Source organism: Arachis ipaensis, chromosome B5 (assembly GCF_059453495.1).
Source record: "Arachis ipaensis isolate K30076 ecotype BB chromosome B5, ASM5945349v1, whole genome shotgun sequence".
Lineage (NCBI taxonomy): Eukaryota > Viridiplantae > Streptophyta > Magnoliopsida > Fabales > Fabaceae > Arachis > Arachis ipaensis.
In genome coordinates this window covers 95,362,896-95,380,414 of record NC_142440.1, presented here as the reverse complement: position 1 = coordinate 95,380,414, position 17,519 = coordinate 95,362,896, and positions in this window count along the sequence as shown.

The following is a 17,519-nucleotide window of genomic DNA, read 5'->3' as shown; positions in this document are numbered from 1 at the left end:
TCATCTGTCGGTTCCTGCTACCGTCGAAATAAGACCCTTGTCCTTTTGCACACTATCACTGCCCTCAACATTCGCAAGTTTGAAGCTTGTCACAGTCATCCCTTCTCAGATCCTACTCGGAATACCACAGACAAGGTTTAGACTTTTTGGTTCTCAGGAATGGCTGCCAAATGGTTCTAGCCTATACCACGAAGATCCTAATCTCACGGACTCGGTCCGTGTATTAGAGACCCAAGAGATACGCACTCAAGCTGTCGTCCAATGACTATGTTGAGCTCAGATAGAACGGGAGTGGTTGTCAGGCACGCGTTCATAGGTTTGAGAATAATGATGAGTGTCACGGATCATCATATTCTCTATATTGAAGTACGAGTGAGTATCTTAGAATAGAATCAAGCGTGATTGAATAGAAAACAGTAGTAATTGCATTAATTCATGAAGAACAGCAGATCTCCACACATTAATCTATGGCGTGTAGAAACTCCACCGTAGAAAATACATAAGTGAAAAGAGGTCTAGGCACGGCCGTGTGCCCAGCCTCCAATGTCTAAGGACTAAACGTCCAGAGATGATAAAGTATGATAAAGTCTGATAAAGTCTCCAAGTACAATAGTAAAAAGTGCTATTTATACTAAACTAGTAACTTAGGTTTACAGAGAATAAGTAACTAAAAGCAGATAGTGCAGAAATCCACTTTCGAGGCCCACGTGGTGTGTGCTTGGACTGAGCATTGAGCTTTACACGTGCTTAGGCTGTTCTTGGAGTTAAACGCCAGCTTGGGTGCCTGTTTGGGCATTTAACTCCAGTTATGGTGCCAGTTCTGGCGTTTTACTCCAGAAAATGGTCTCAGGTGGGCGTTTAGACGCCAGTTTGGGCCATCAAATCTTGGGCAAAGTATGGACTATTAAACACTGTTGGAAAGCCCAAGATGTCTACTATCCAATGTATTTGAGAGCGCACCAATTGGGCTTCTGTAACTCCAGAAAATCCATTTCGACTGCAAGAGGGTCAGAATCCAACAACATCTGTAGTCCTTTTTCAGTCTCTGAATCAGATTTTTGCTCAGGTCCTTCAATTTCAGCCAGAAAATACCTGAAATCACAGAAATATACACAAACTCATAGTAAAGTCCAGAAAAGTGATTTTTGCATAAAAACTAATAAAAATATAATAAAAAGTAACTAAAACATACTAAAAAGTATGTAAAAACAATGCCAAAAAGGGTATTAATTATCCGCTCATCAAGATTGCCGAGTCCATGTATGCTCGGCATCTCCCTCCTCAGTATCCTCCTCATCTCCCGGCTCCTTGTCTTTATGTCTCATCCTCAAAAAGAAGAGCAAAGTATAGTTAGGATTCATAGGGCAAGTAGCACAAAAGGGTAAAAGGGAAGAGTGAATAAGCATCTAATTGAGGAAGTTCGTATAGTGGTATGGAATACACACAACGGCTGGCTAACATGGCATCCACACAATGAAAAAGTAAGCATGTGTTCCTCAACTAAATGGCCTAAGAAGCAAGCAATAAATGAGCATCAATCAAACACAAGCAAACTTAGGCAATTGCAACAAGAGTGAATTGAATTAAAAATAGCACAATAAACAACACCCGATCCATTAATGAAAAGGAACCTACTTATTCATCATGAAACACAAGGAAAAAGTCACATAGTATAGGTACTTGTTACAAAAAGTGATACACTTGATAGCAATCAAGTTAAGTCACTCAAACAAATGCAAAGCATTAAAAAGAAACAAGTACCGGACATGTGATCCATATGATATGAAAATCAAGATGAACAAGTAATTTCAACTCAATTCACCAAAGTGAAAATGCACAATTCAAGATGCCAAACAAGGATAAAGTTTAATGCATATGGTAGCTACAACATATGAATCAAACTCACAATTCATCTAGGCATTTAAACAAGGCTTTTAATGCTCAGTGTACATATTTATCAAACTTGAAACCAAATTCAAGCAAGAAGCAACCCAATCAATGTTAAACAAACACTTGCAACTTATTTATTTGTCAAACAACTAAACTAATAGGGTGAAAGAACAAGAGAAGAAGAACAAAATGAACAATAACAAGTAGAAAATAGGGTGAAAGAGAAGAAGAAGAGAGGAGAGAAGAGAAGAAGAGAGGAATAGTGAGAAAACAGGGGCGTGCGCACGCACATGGGTGTGTGCGTGCGCACGCTATAAGGAAAGGGGAAGGTGTATGAGTGCACCCACTATGCGAGCGCTCCTGGCAGAGGAGGGAGTAAGAAGTGTACGTGCGCACAAGGGTGTGCGCACGCATAGAAGAAGTTTTTTTTTAGGAAAAGGATTATGTGTGCGTGCGCACACAGGTCTGTGCGCACGCACAAGAGCGTAAGGGCAGGGGTTCACACACACAGGTTGTGCCAACGCTCCCACCAGAGTGGTTGCAAGTTGGCGTGCGGATGCACAAGCCTGTGCAGCCGCACATACAGCGCGAAAAAGGGTATGTGTGCGTACGCACGAGTGGATGCGCACGCATAAGTCACAGAAAGTAGGGGAACGCGCGCGCACAAGGCGTGCTGGCACTGCGAACAGAGGGCAAAATCATGCGTGTGTGTGCACACAGGTTGGTGTGCACGCACAAGTCGCAGAAAATAGAGGTTGTGTGCGCATGCACGGGTGGGTGCGTACGCACAGATGCCCTGTTTTGCAAAAAAAAAACTTCTTTCAAAATCTAAGGTACCAAGCCTTAGTTCAATCAAATCAAACACCAAAATATGCAAGAACCCATAAATTCATGATCCAAGCCAAAATTAATAGAACTAACTTAAAATTAAACTAATCCTAAGCTAACCAAAATAAGCAAGCATGCAATTAAGCTAAAATATGTACAAAATAGAAGTGTTAGAACAATGTTACCAAACACTTTTATTTAATGTCTTTATGTTAGACAATTGGGAGAGCCCTTGCTATGGTGGCTTGTGCTTGACTTCCCCACCAATTGCTTGAATTTCCAATGTCCTCTGGGGTCCCAATCCTAACTATTAACAAAGACAACCAAAAAGCAAGCTATTTACATATTGACATATTTACAATAGCTACTAACTTTACACCATTGCAACTTCCCGCCAACGGCGCCAAATTTGATGATGAGAATTTTTGTATGGTTCGGAATCGATCAACACAAGAATCAATTTGTTGATAGCATAGTCCAAACCAACAATGAATTCTCAAGATCAAATGTTAATTCAAATTAAAGTAATCGAGATCAAGAGTAATTCAACCTCGGGTCGTCTTCCCTAGGAGTTGCAATTAAGTGTACAATTATTAGCTATGAGGGAGAGCATGGGGAATTGCGAATGAAAGCAAGGGAGCAAGAAATATAAATAGTAAGAATTGAAACAAGCATGCATGAAATTAAAGGAAAGCAATTAAAGGACTCTTGGTAAGAATTGGGGAGTTTAGAATTCCTATCCTAGTTATGGACCACAAGCATGGCAATTGTGTGGAATCAATCCAAATCAATCAATCCTCCTTGAGAACTAGCCAAAAAGCCATAATTGATTTTAATCCATAAATCCTAGTCAACTCACTAATTACTTAGTGAAAGACTAGCGTCAATGGAAACCAAACCAATTAACTATTCTCACACAATGCGGAACGGACATCCACAACTCAATTCCACCTAAACATCCAATTTCTTATCCAAGAGTGTGAAAACTATACATGCAAGAGATTAAACATCAAAGCTATAAAAGTCAAAAGCAATTAAATGCAAAGAAAAGAAATGGCAAGAAAGTAACTTAACATGCAAGAGAGTAAATGAAAGCAAGTAAAAGTCAAAGCAATAAAACTTCAAAAGCAAGAAACCTCTTGGCAAGTAATTGAGAACTAAGGCTACCTATCCTAATCATTGACCACAAAAACATGATGATTATGAAGAGTTAATCCTACTTATTCAACCTTACATCGAAGATAAGTCAAATAGGCATAGTTAATTTCAATCCTTAAGTCCTATGTCAACACTAAAGGGTCACATAGAGTCAAGAGAGACCAAATCAACTAACTACTCTAATATATCAAACAAGAATGGACATCAATACTCAAGGAATACCAAAGTCAACAATTCCAAGCCAAGAGTGAAGAAAAACTAAGTAAAAACTAAGCCAAGCATTTTATCAAACACTTGTGTGTATGAGAATAAAATAATATTAAAATGCATTAAAATAAATTCTAAAGCTACCAAAGCAAGAAAATGACAATGGCAACTAAAGAAAGCAATAAATGACATGGTAACATACATTTGTATTAATTGGAATTAAAATAACAAAAGTGTTCATAACATGAAAATAACAAAATAAAGGAAATAACAAGAGAAATGAAGAAGAGCAAAGAGGTAATAACAATAAATGACAAGGAAAAGTAAATAGAAACAAGAATTAAAAGTAGAAATTACAAGAAATTAATCTAAAGAACCCTAATTCTAGAGAGAGGGGGGAGCTTCTCTCTCTAGAGAACAACCTACATAATGCTAATCTAACCCTAATTTCTCCCCCCTTCACATGGAGTAAGGCCTTCCTTCATATAGCACTCAATCAGCTTCAGAAAGTCCCAAAATTGGGCCCTGAAGGCCCAAAAATTGCCCCCAGCGATTTGCAATAAATGAGTCACGTGCTGGGACATGTGCGGACGCACAGGTGTGTGCGTCAGCACACATGTTGATTTTCTTCTTGTGCGTACGCACAGGTTGTCGTGCGTACGCACACATGGTTTTGTGGCTTTTGTGTGTACGCACAGGTGGTTGTGCACACGCACCATCCAATGTGTGCTTCTTCTTTGTTTTCTTCATGTTTTCTCCCTTTGTACATGCTTCCTTCCACTTTTGCCTTGCCAAACTTGCCGTTAGAACCTAAAATCACTCAACAAACATGTCATGGCATCGAATGGTATAAAAGTGGGATAAAAGTGATTAAAATAAGCACAAAATAGCATATTTTCATATTTACGCACAATTAATGGAGAGAACACAAAAGCATGCTATTTTGGATGAATAAATATGGGTTTATATGATGAAATCTATTCAAATTAAACCAAAATGTACCGGAAAATATAGACTCATCAAAGTGACCTTAAGGGCATTAGCGCAGCCCGATGCATGCATAAAATCCTGCTGGAAGATAATGTCAAACCAGTGGTACAACCACAGAGGCGATTGAATCCAGCTATGAAGGAAGTAGTGCAGAAGGAAGTTACTAAGCTCTATGAGGCTGGGATTATTTATCCCATTTCTGACAGCCTATGGATGAGCCCTGTCCAAGTTGTTCCTAAGAAGGGAGGAATGATAGTTGTTCCCAATGAAAAGAATGAGCTCATCCCAAAAAGGACAGTTACAGGGTGGCATATGTGCATTGATTACAGAAGACTCAATGACGCCACCAGGAAATACCACTTTCTTTTACCCTTCATTGACCAAATGCTAGAAAGACTAGCAGGTCATGTTTTTTATTATTTCCTGGATGGATATTCTGAGTACAATCAAATAGCAGTAGATCCACAGGATCAAGAGAAGACAGCATTGACATGCCCATCTGGCGTGTTCGCCTATAGATGAATGCCATTTGGCCTGTGCAATATGCCTGCCACCTTTCAGAGATGCATGCTATCCATCATCTCTGATATGGTAGAGAAATTCCTTGAAGTATTCATGGATGACTTCTCTGTCTATGGAGACTCATTTGACTCTTATCTTAATCATCTGACCCTGGTCCTGAAAAGATACCAAGAAACAAACCTAGTTCTAATGTTCTTGGGCATCGGATCTCAAATAAGGGGATAGGGGTGGATCAAGCTAAGGTGGAAGTGATAGAACGCTTGCCTCCACCTACTAGTGTTAAGGCAATCCGAAGTTTCCTAGGACATGCAGGATTTTATAGGCGGTTCATAAAAGATTTTTCTAAAATATCCAAACCCCTGTGTAATCTCTTGGCAACTGATGTTCCATTCATCTTTAAGCAAGAATGCATGCATGCCTTTGAAACTCTGAAAGCCAAGCTTGTCACTGCTCCTATCATCTCTGCACCCAACTGGGACTTGCCATTTGAGCTAATCTGTGATGCAAGTGATCATGCAATTGGCACAGTCCTAGGTCAAAGACATGACAAGCTTCTGCATGTCATTTATTATGCTAGTCGCGTATTAAATGATGCGCAGAAAAACTACACTACTACATAAAAGGAGCTACTTGCAGTGGTCTATGCCATTGATAAGTTTAGATCCCACCTAGTAGGATCTAAGGTCATTATTTATACTGACCATGCTGCTCTAAAGTATCTACTCACTAAGCAAGAGTTTAAACCTAGACTTATAAGATGGGTATTACTCCTGCAAGAATTTGATATAGAAATTAGAGACAAAAAAGGGACAAAAAATCAGGTGGCTGATCACTTGTCCCGGATTGAGCCAGTAGCAGGGACTTCATCCCCCTCCACTGACATATCCGAATCCTTTCCAGATGAGCAATGATAGTGAACATAACCCCTGGCTAGGAATTTGATCTCAAAATAAGATTGACGTTGTAAGTATAGTTCCAAGCCAACAAGTGATGCTCAAATCAAATATTCCAATTCAAAACAAAATATAACCGAGAGTTATCAAACCTCAGGTCATTCTCCCTAGGATGCAATTGAAAGTGTTTCTCTTTCGGTTGTGATGAAAAGGGGTTTTCAAGCAGGAAATGAAAGACTAAAAGAACTTAAGAAATAAAAGAACTAAGAGATAAGCAAAATTATGAATTAATACAAGTAAAGGGAAAGCGAGATCAAAACTTGTGAAAAATGCTATAAATGCAATAAAGAACCTTGACTTGGGAATGAGTATCCAAGGAATCCTATCATCTCCATAACCACAACTATGATAATTGTGATGAGTCAATCTATGCTAGTCAACCCCAACCATCGAGGAGTAAGTCAAGCAAGCATAATTGGCCTTAATCCATAAGTTCTAACCAACTTATCAAACTAGTTGATAAAAGGCTAGCGTCAATGGAAACAAGAGTCAACTAACTACCCAAGAATTACCACTAAATGTCGGACATTATGACTCTAGTATCCTACAAACTCAAACCACAAGCCAAGGTGGGAAAATCTACTCAAATTCTAAGGTTGGCATTTTCACAAACACCTTGTGTGCATAAAACCAAAACATGGAAAATTGTAAGAAAAAATAGAAAGCTATAACCAAATATGCACAAAAGCAACAATAAACATCCAAACAAACATAAAGAAAGCATGAAACATTAAATTCATCAATCAAAACTTCAAGAAACTCAAAATTGCAATAAACAAAGTAACTTGAACCATAAGAAAATAAAGGCAAAGGAAATGTAATTATAGAGAAGATCAAGAGTACTTACAATAAAAGAAGCAAAAATCCAAAAGAAAGCTTGCTATAAAATGCTACAATGGAAATGGAAATGAAACCCTAAGAGAGCATTTTCTACTCTACTACTACTCCTACTCCTACTATATGAAACTATGGAAAATAAAATCTAAGTCCTAATGCCTTCAAATGTGTTGATATCCCCTTTATATAGCCTTCTATTTCAGCCTTCCAGCCTTCCAAAATGGGCCAGGAGGCCTTAAAATTCGCGCAGCACGTGTTTCATTAATGCAATCACGTGTAGGGACCTGTGCGAATGCACAGACATGTGCGTCCGCACACTCGGCTGAAAGTTGACCTGTGCGCATGCACAGGTGCTTGTGCGCATGCACACATGGAAATTCTTTCTTGTGCGCACGCACACAGGGCTATGCGCACGCACACTTTGCTGTGTGTGCTTTTCCTTGTTTTCTTCATGTTTTCTCCCTTGTGCATGCTTTCTTCCACTTTTACCCATCCATTCTTGCCTCCAAGGCCTGAAATCACTCACAAACCATATCACGGCATCAAATGACATAAAAGTGGAATTAAAAATCACTAATCTAAGCATTAAAACGCATGTTTTCACTTTTAGGATCAAATTAGGGATCAAACACAAAAGCATGCTATTTTGGTGCTTCAATGTGAGTTCATGTGCTAGAATCCATCCAAATTGAGTCAAAATATACCATCAAATATGGACTCATCAATTCTCCCACACTTAGACAATAGCATGTCCTCATGCTAAACCAACAAGGAAAACATTCAAGAAAACAATCAAGAGGGGTAATCAACTTATTAAATGCAACTATCTATATGCATGCAAGTATTTTATATACTATCTATATCTATATATCTATCTATAGTATCTATATGAAATTGGTGAGAATAAACAATAAAATTCCGAAGCAAGTATAGACAATTAGGGCAAAGTAAGGAATTAATCCAATGCAACCAAAATCTAAAGAATTGATTCAACTTATCGAAATGAAGCAACTTGCATGAATACATGATAAGAAGCATGGAAACATAGAGTTGTGTAATTGAACCCTCGCTAGGTGTGTATACACTCTGATCACTCGATGATTAGGGTTTTAATCACTCAAGTCTCTTCTAATCATGCTTTCAAGGATTTTCTTTTCATCTAACAATCAACAAACATATGATGGATGAATGCAATTATCATGAGGGCTTATTAGGGTTGTAATGGGGCTAGGGTTAAGGTGGAATAGATATGGCTAAGTGGACTAAAGAATTGGATCTTTGATTAGCTCAAGTATCTCACTCAACCTATATCAACCAAATCACAATAAAATGCAATCCTAACCTTCCATCACTTTTTTCACACACTTTCATGTATGTTCTTTCACTTACATCACATATGCATTCCTTATTCATTTCTTTTCTCTTTGGGGTAACTTTTGTCCCCTTTTTATGATGATTTTTTTTTATGTGTAAAAGACAATGCATATGGTTCAATAGCTCATACATGAATGCACCCATTTTCCAAGATTTTTAATGAATACCAAAAATCAAAAATTTCATTCACTACCAATGTTTCCCAAAATTCCCTCACACTTAAATGAAACACACTCCTCAACCTAAGCTAATCAAGGATACAATTCAAGGTAAATCATGGTTTTCCGCTTAAGGTTGTGATGTGCTAATATCAAGAGCAATGGGGTAAATAAAGCTCAAAAGGGGTTAACAATGGTAGTTGCAAGGGTAAGGCTATATGGAAAAAGTAAGCTTTTATCAGAGATGGCCTCAATCATGCTCAATGCAATTCAAAACATCAATCATCGGAAATAAAGAATCAAGAAAAACCAAGATCACAATCATAGAAGAGATATATCACACAATGAATAAAATTATTGGTTAAAAAGTGTAACCACTCATTATAGGCTCAAAAACTCACAAGGTATTTTGTTCTTTCCTCTTCTATGTTCCACAAAAATTCATTCAAGCAAGTTTAAAAACAATTTTCCAAATCAATTCAATAGAACGCCCTTGAAACAAAATTCTTGGAAATGTTTGTTGTTTTTCACCAAAATTATTTCCTATATGTGTGTATGTTGTGATGGATGCAAATTTTTCAAAATTTCCTAGTTCTTTTCCTAATTTTCAACAAGCAAAAATTAACATGAACATTTAGGATCAAGATAACTAGGAATATGCTATTCACATCATCCAATCACAACTTCTATCTATAAAATATATACCATGCAAAAGATGCAAAATGCAATAAATATAAACCATGAGAAAATACAGTGCAACAATAAAAAATACTCCAAATATCTACAAGAAACATAATAAAAAAAACAGAAACAAAGTGCAAAGTGTTCAGAAAAGAAAGTTTACGCCCAAAATGACGAATCCTCCCCCACACTTAAGCATTGCATGGTCCTCCGTGCATGAACACAATCTGGGGGGAATGTCTCTCAAGGGCTCCACCTTCAATTGGCAGATGCGGGGGCTTGGGTTGTGTGGGAATCGCCAATTCCAATGTATTCTCGGTATCTCCATCCTCAGTGTTCTCCTCTTCTCCTGGCTCCTTGCTTTCATGTCTCATCCTCAAAAAGAATGAATAAAGTGTAATTAGGAATCTTAGGGCAAGTGGCACAAAAAGGGTAAAGGGGGGGAGCAAATAAGCATTTAATTGAGGAAGTTTGCATAGTGGTGTGGAATACACACAACGGCCGGTTAAAGTGGCATCTAAACAAACAAAAAGTAAGAATGAGTTTCTCAATTAAATGGCCTAAGATGCAACCAAGAGGTGAGCATCAATTAAAACATAAGCAAGCTTAGGCAATTGCAACAAGATTGAATTGAATGTGGAAATTATTGGATATTGAAGTTGTGCAAGTGAAAGCGCAAGATTAATATAAAATAGCACAACCAAGAATAACCAATGCAATGATGAAGAGAACTACCTATTGATCCTTAAGAATAATCAAATAATCACATGGGAAGGTGCTTGCTACAAAAAGTGACAAGTCTTAACACGAATCAAGTCAAGTCAACTCAAACAAATGCAAAGCATTAACAAGGAGCAAATACCTCGTGATGGGATTATATTGACTTAAAAACCATGATGAATAAGTAATTCCATTCAATTCACTAAATTCAATATGTACTTGTTAAAAATTGCACCACATAAGAGACAAAAAGTCAATTTCTAGATCAATTTGGTGCTAGTAACTCAAGACAATAAACAACAAGTACATGATTGAAATTTCAATCCCAAATAACATCATCATCATTCAAAAGTGCACAATTATTGATTAGAATGCCAAATAAGGATATAGTCTAACACATATGGTCGCGACAACACATGCATTAAACAAAAAGTTCATTAAGGCATTATGTTAAACACATGGAGTACAGTGCACATGTTCATCAAATCCAAGCAAAAATTCAAGCATGAACAACCCATAAATAAAAAATTAGAACACTTTCAATTCAACAAACAAGCAATTAAGCAAAAGTTAAGCTAAATCACCAAAGTTAAATAAGAAAAACAAAAATTAAGCAAGCAACTGAGCATGAAAGAAGATTAAAATAAGAAAATTGAAAAGATGAAGAATAGAAAAGAAAGGGATAGGTAACAGTGGCACTTGTGTTAGCCACTGCGAGGATCACAGAGACGGAGTTTCGCCGGAGAAGAGAAGAAAGAAAGAAGAAAGAGAAATAAGAAAGAAGAAATAAAAGAGAGAAAAAAAAGAAGAAGAAAGAAAGAAATAGAGAAGAGAGAAAAGACTTGTGTGGACGCACAAGGTTATGTGCGGACGCACGGGACGAAGAGAGGGGGGTATGCGCGCACTGCAGCGTGCGAGCGCTGCAAACAGAAGATGCATTGCAACCTGTGCGGGCGCACATGAGGGTGTGCGGCCGTACAGAATGGAAAAAGAGATTGCGTTCACACGCACAAGGGGTGCGGGTGCTGCGACCAGGGGGGTTGCCAAGGGATGTGCGGGCGCACATCTTTATGCACGCACAGGTGGGTTTTCTTTTTGAAAAAGGGAGGTGTGCGGGCGCATGCAGGATGTGCGGACGCACAGAAAGAGAGAAAGGGGTAGTGTTCCCACACACAAGCTGTGCACGTGCTGGGAACAGAGAGAGTGTTTAAGGGTGTGCGTGCGCACGTATCTGTGTGCACGCACAGGAACTGAAAAACAGGGGAACTGTGCGGACGCACGGGTCTGTCCGGACGCATAGGTCTCAATTCCTGCAACGAAAATTTTGGCTCTAAGGCACCAAACTTGATGTCCAAAACAGGTTTTCAGGCCCCAAAACATCATAAAACTCCATAAACACATTATTCTACTAAAATTACCTAACAAACATCAAAATAAATCTAACCAACCAAGCAATATAGCCAATTATTTATGAAACAAAAGGTAAAAGAGAGAAAGCTAGAAGGATATTACTATGGTGGGGTGTCTCCCACCTAGCACTTTGGTTTTAAGTCCTCAAGTTGGACTTTTGAGTGAAGCTTGTGTCATGGTGGCTTATGCTTCCACTTATCCTTGAGTTGCCACCCATGCTTGCTCTTCAAAAATCCTCTGGGATCCCACACGAAGTACATTAAGCTCTCAAGCAACCTCAAGCAAACGATTGGGATCCAAAATTGATAGTTGTAGAGTTGTATGCCCAAATCCCACACTTTGGTTTCTCTATCATCCTCTTGTTGACCTTCACTTGTGCCATTGGATGAACAACCTTCCCAAGCATCTTTGAAGCACCCACTTGAATGTTGGAATCCTCCAAAGTGGACCTTGCACCATTTATGCCTTGAATTCCATTGACAACTAACACTTATTCCTTCACCATTCGACACACCAAGAAGCACTTTAAGTTGATAATCCGTTTCCAAGAGAGCAAATTGATGTGGGCCTATGAAGCTCATTGAAGAAATTGTTACCCACTCAATTTGTCCTTGGGGTGGAGTTATCCTATTAAGCTCTTGCACTCTTGCTTCCACTCCATGGGTGATCACCTCTTCCTCAGCACTCTTTTCTAGCACTCCCCTTTCTATCTCAAACTCCAAGGGGAAGGCTTCCTCAAGATCATTGAGAGGGTTGACAAAGGTAGACAAAAAATCATTGATGATGCAATCCACTTCTTGATCAAACTCCCTCAATTCTCCATTTACCTCTTCCGGCTCACTAGTTCTACCTTCCTCCTTATGTGACTCTAGCCTTAGCTCCTCTTCCTTTCCTTGAGGCTCCATGTTTTCCTCCTCTCTACACTCCTTACTTGATCCTCCACCTTCTTCAAGGAGGGTGTCTTGATTGCCTGAGCATAGTGAGGCTAAGTGGTTCACCGCTTCGGCTATGGTAGGAATGAACTCCCCTTGTGTCTTTCGGAACCCTTCTTGCTCTTAGAAGAATGCTTGAAGGTCTTGTTGTTCTTGGGGAAAGGGTTGGAAAATTTCATATTGAGGTGGAAAAGAAGGTTCAAAAGTTAGGAGGAAGGTTGTATAGGTGGGAGGTGTGTCTTGTGGATGGGGATATTGAGGTGGTGTATAAGGAGGTGATGGTTCATGTGGTTAGTAACAAGGTGTATGGACATTTTGATTCTATGGAGGTGTATAGGGGGTACTTGAAGGTTTGGTGGTTGAGTGTTGTGTAGGGGGTATCTTTCATATCTTTGGGGTTGATATTCACAAAAGGGGAAGTTTGGCTTGTTGTAGTGTGAGGGAGGTGGTTGCCACGAGTGTTGCTCAGACACAATTGGTTCCTCCCTTAATTGGTTCTCTCACTCCATGAAGCAATCCCAATTTGGATTCATCATACCCTACAAAACATTCACAACCAAGCTCCAAACAACAAGGGTGATAGCTCATAGAAAAAGTAGCAAATAAAAATAAAGGACATCAATAAATAAGAAAAACAAAAACCTAAATATTAGCAAAGAAAAACAATTAAATAACCAAAAAATAATATATTTACACTATGGACATATTTACAATAACCAAAAGATAGCACTCAATTGCATCCCCGGCAACGGCGCCAAATTTGATGGTGAACATAACCGCCGGCTAGGAATTTGATCTCAAAATAAGATTGACGTTGTAAGTATAGTTCCAAGCCAACAAGTGATGCTCAAATCAAATATTCCAATTCAAAACAAAATATAACCGAGAGTAATCAAACCTCGGGTTATTCTCCCTAGGATGCAATTGAAAGTGTTTCTCTTTCGGTTATGAGGAAAAGGGGGTTTTCAAGCAAGAAATGAAAGACTAAAAGAACTTAAGAAATAAAAGAACTAAAAGAACTTATGTTTTCAAAAGCATGCAAATAGTCATCATCAGAACAAAAAGGTACATCGGCCACCAAAAGATTACTCAGAGGTCTAGCTATTTTTGAAAAATCTTTTATGAACCTCCTATAAAAACCTGCATGGCCTAAGAAACTCCGTATTACTTTCACATTAGCCGGTGGTGGTAATTTCTCAATTACCTCCACCTTGGCTCTGTCAACCTCTATTCCTTTGTTTGAAATCTGGTACCTGAGAACAATACCTTCGGTCACTACCATAAAATAAAAATTTTCCCAATTTAAAACAAGGTTTGTCTTTTAGCACCATTTCAAGACTAAGGATAGATAGTGTAAGCGAGAATCAAAAGAATTACCAAACACAGAAAAGTATCCATAAACACCTCAATAAACTTTTCAACCATGTTGGAGAATATGGAAAGCATGCACCTTTAAAAAGTTACTGGGGCATTGCACAAACCAAATGGCATCCTCCGGTAAGAAAATACACCAAGAGGAGAAGTTGATGCCGTCTTCTCCTAGTCTTGAAGGTCCATTGTAATCTGATTGTATCCAGAATAGCCATCCAAAAAATAGTAAAACACATGTCTAGCTAACCTCTCAAGCATCTGATCAATAAAGGACAGGGGGAAGTGGTCCTTCCTAGTAGCCGTGTTTAGCCTCCTATAGTCAATGCACATGCGCCAACTAGTAACGGTTCTTATAGGAATGAGCTCATTCTTCTCATTTGTAACCACTATCACCCCTTCCTTCTTGGGAACAACTTGCACCGGACTTACCCAAGAACTGTCAGAAATAGGGTCGATGATTCTGGCTTCCCACAACTTCATAACCTCTTTCTGAAGCACTTCTTTCATGGTTGGATTAAGCCGCCTTTGTGGTTGCACAACAGGTTTAGAATCTTCCTCAAGAAAAATCTTGTGCATACACATAGTCGGACTTATCCCTTTTAAGTCACCAATGGTCCATCCAAGGGCCGATTTATGATTTTTTTTAGTACATGTATCAATACTTCCTCTTCACCACGGCTCAGAGAGGAGCTTATAATCATTGGATATGAATCCTTCTCACCCAAAAAAGCATACTTGAGAGAGGGACGTAAGTGCTTTAATTCAAGCTTAGGTGGCCCTTTTGTAACATCCTGTGTTTTTGAAAATCCCATTGCTTTATTTTATTAATTTAGTTTGTTTATTATTAGAAACTATTTTAATAAAAGTAATTGAATTGATTATAAGGTAAGTTAATTTTTAAATAAATTAAAATTCTTATGTAATTTTATTATAATTGAATATTTTGCATAATTTTAGTGATTGAAAATAAGAAAGAATTGTACCGTTTAATTTAAATAACTTCTATTATGAATAAGTTACGACTCATTATTAATTTGAATTCTTAATTTCATAAACTAATCTATTAAGAGTAATAAATTAGTTTTATGAATATTTTGAGTTAAGTTAATTAATATTCTTGTGTAATTTTTATAATTGGTTATTTTATATAATTTGAAATTTAAAAAATCAGTAATAGAAGAACTATATATAATTTAATGCAAGTAATTTCTATTATGAATAAGTTATAGTTTATTTTATTAATTTGAGCCCTTATAGATTAATTTCTTAAGAATGATTAAATTGATTTTTATAAATACTTTAAGTTTAAGGCAATTAATATATATGTATAATTTTTATTAAATTTTTTATGATGAAAAAATAATTAAAAGTTATATAATTTAATTTGAATAATTAATATTTTAGGTTTAAAACTGTATTTTATAAAATATGATTAATGTGTTCATTTTATAATTTAAATTAAAAATAATTATTTGATCTTACTAATAAATTAATAAATAAAATTATATGTGTTCCAAAATTAATTTTTATAGTATTATATTTAAATCATAAATTATTATTTTATCTCGAATATTTTGTAAAATTCCTGAGTTACTCATATATTTTTACTTTAACCCAAGTGTAACATTTCTTATTTTATACGTACCATTATTATCTAATATGATACCCTTGACCAATTAAATGTGCATACACACAGTTCACTAATTCTTCCCTTATAACCTCACGTTTAACCACTCCTTACCTAGGGGTGACAATATGTACCCTACCCGTGGGTACCCAACCCGATCCCACCCGCTCGGGTAGGGTTGCCAACCCGATCCGCAGCGGGTAGGGTAGTGTGCGGGTAGGGTTCTCGTGCGGGTCGGGTAGGGTGCGGGTTGAGCTTCAACCCTACCCGACCAACCCGCACTCTATATACGTTTATATTATATACTTATATAAAAATATGTTTTAAGTGGATGTTGAATCAAAGACCTCTCACTAAACGCAAAAGATCCTTAGCCACTAAAAAAAATTATTAATTGATTATTTAATATTTTTTTTACATAAAAATCAGTTCTATTTTAAATTATCATCAACTTATATAATAGTGTTGTATATTTTTTGTAACCCGCGGGTAGGGTCGGGTACCCACGGGTTAAGAGCGGGTTGGATTAGGGTTGGAATATTCTTAATCCACGAGTTGGGTAGGGTTGAATTTATATAAAAATCTCAACCCGCGGGTAGGGTTAGGGTTGGATCCAAACCCTACCCTACCCTACCCATCGATAGCAAAATAAAAAGGGACCTTACCACCTATTTTCATAAAAAAGGAAATGTAAAGATCAAAATGGGAGTAACAGAGAGGGAGCCAAAGGACGAGAAGGAGAGGAGAGGGGAAGGAAGAGGCATTGCCGAGGGTCACCATAGTCACCATCGCCGTTGACCTTGAAGGGAACACGAGAGTGAGAGAGAGACACACAGAGAACGAGCAACGCGAGAGTATGGAGACGAAGGAGTCGCTGTCCCGCGATGCCACACCTCGTCACTGCCGCTGCGGCTGCCGTTGATGGAAGCTGTAGCCGTCAGAGGAGCCAATGTCAGAAGAAACCCTAAGCATCACCATCGTTGTTGAACAGGGGAGAAGCAGAACGTGATGGCCTGAGAGAAGCATCCCTGCGCTAGGCCCTGGAACTCACCATCGCTGCCGCCGTTGGTGATGAACCAAATTGCGTTCTTGCTGCTGGATGACCGAATCGGAGATGTTGTTGCCATCGCCTTCCAATTTGGTAAGCTTATGAAGAAATTGCTTTGGTTTTGCCCTGTATCACCTTACTCCGCAGCTGTTTCTGATTCATTTATTTTTTCAGAGTCATTATTGTCATTGTTCGGCGCTGGCGCCCTTGTCCGAAACTATTGAATGTTGCTGCTCTGGGAGTGTTATCAGAGTCGCTGCTGCCATGAATTGGGGATAAGGGGATTGTTGCGTTAAATTCTGTGATTGCGACATCGAGGTAGGGGTTAATTTAAATGGTTTTAATTTAAGAATGCCCACAAAGTTTATTAAATAGCTGTAATTAGGTTTATTATTGTGAGTGATTAATTGGTAATTTGGATGATGAATTGTGGCTGCGAATGTGATTGAAATTATTGATTAGTGATATTGATTGATTATGTGGATTGTGAATTGTTTGATGAGTAATTACTGAGAATTCTGTATTTTGATGGATTACATTGGATTAGTTGCTGTTGAGTTGGTTATTTGATATATTGTAATGTTGGTGAACTTGGTTAGTGGTTGATCTAGAATTGGTTTTGAGAGATATTAATGGGTTAGATTTTGAAATATTAAACTGCTTGTTGAAAATCTTATTCTTGAGATAAAACGACAACTTTAAAAGCGAACCAGTAATTTGATGGTGATAAAAATGATATAAGAATAAAAGTTAAGTGAACTACAATAAGTATAGTTGTTAAGATTCAATTTTAAGAGGTTCATATTAACCGAG